At 49.6% G+C, this 1,547-nt stretch overlaps 1 protein-coding gene across 1 annotated transcript in view; it reads right to left on the reverse strand.

The window, feature by feature from the left end:
* Positions 1-828, reverse strand: part of Dynlt5 (dynein light chain Tctex-type family member 5) — a 27,996-nt gene extending 27,168 nt beyond the window's left edge. Inside the window, exon 1 of the mRNA XM_034503290.2 lies at positions 478-828. The gene's annotated coding sequence lies outside the window, so the exon portion shown is untranslated. The remainder of the gene's footprint in view (positions 1-477) is intronic.
* Between the last annotated feature and the right edge of the window lie 719 nt (positions 829-1,547).

The following is a 1,547-nucleotide window of genomic DNA, read 5'->3' on the forward strand; positions in this document are numbered from 1 at the left end:
TATCTCATAAATATTCATAAACTTTAGATTCCTTTAGGAGGAGGAGCCCATTCCTTTCAGCCTGTGCTTGTCTTTTTGGAGTATTCATTCACCTTGTTTTACTCAATAGTGAGCTGTTTAAAGCGGCCTCGACTGAGTCTTCCCTTCCAGAAAAACCAAGACCTACATTCCTAACGTAAGGTGCCTCCCACGCTTGTCAATTCCGGAAAATTAGCTGGTTCCAGCTCTTCTTGCAGACAGTCTTCCCTAGTGAGACCCCAGAAGGGAATTCAGAGGTCCCCAGAGGTGCAGGAAGTAGCAAAGACCGCTGGCGACCAGCGTTTGTGGATGAGTTGAGCACCACCTTTGAAGACCAAACTTGGGACCACTTTTTCTGGTTTTCTTGGACTGGATACAGTGATCGCCTTTTCCCCACATAGGCTGCTCCCTCCCCAGCCTCCTTCCCTGGACCCTCTGTCCCCAAGCGTTTGCACATACCTGCTCTGCATTGGGTGGCAGGTCAGACCACCTAAACCTGGGATCGTCCTCAGCAGAGCTGCAGAAGACCGGTTGTTGTCCCGGGCATCTCTTGATCCCGCAGTCCCCTTGGGCACCTAGGCCGTCTCCAAGGTGACCTCCTCAAACACTGCCCGGGCCGCCCCTCCCCTGCTCAGTGGGCCTCTGAGCCGCCCTAGGCATCCCACCATTTCTGTCTTCTGGAGCCTTCCCAGCCCCGCTGCCTTGTACCGTTGCCAGGGTCTGACTGTGAAAATGCGCTTCCAGAGGCCCTCATCATATTTCTCCCCCTGCAGACATCAGGGATGCCAGTGGGAAACATGCAAATTCTCCAGGACAACGGAGACCTGAAGCTACCCATCCCCCTTCTAACTCCTCCCCTCCACCTCTGCTGCTGACAGATGCTGTGTAGCGGTTCAGTTGCCACAAAACTCTGTCATGAAATGATTATCTTTACAGAAGTAGCGCACTGAGAACTACAACGTTAAAGGACGCGCCTAAGAGCAAGGAGCACGGGATTTTAAACTCTGCTGGTACAGAAGCTGGCTGTGCTCCTTAAAGTCCTCCTCGGACTCCAGACTACTGAAGCTTTAGAAGCTTTGTGGTGAAGGTATTTAGGATTGAGGGTCCACCTTCTATCTTCCCTGCTGTAGTGGACACCCAGTGAATGAAGACAAGACGCGGCCACAGCATATAACCTACAGCAGGGTCCTTGACAAATATTCTCTTGGTCCACAGGAGCCAGGACGGTAACTGGCATCCGGACCCCAGCAAAGTGTTAAAAGAGCACGAAAGCTCATCCCTATCCCTGGTTATACAAAGATAAAAGCAGGAAAGAATTGCCCATTGACTACTACCAACTAGGTAGATAACTGTTCAGTGACCAATAGCCACTTCCTCATTTAAACGTAAAGAACCGATGTTGTAGAAACCCTGTTATTCATTTTTAAATATTTTTATGATTTATTTTTATTTTACACACATTGGCTTTCTGCCTGCATGGATGTTTTTGTGAGGGTGTCAGATCCCCTGGAACTGGAATTACAGACAGT

The sequence above is a fragment of the Arvicanthis niloticus genome, chromosome 5, assembly GCF_011762505.2.
Source record: "Arvicanthis niloticus isolate mArvNil1 chromosome 5, mArvNil1.pat.X, whole genome shotgun sequence".
NCBI lineage: Eukaryota > Metazoa > Chordata > Mammalia > Rodentia > Muridae > Arvicanthis > Arvicanthis niloticus.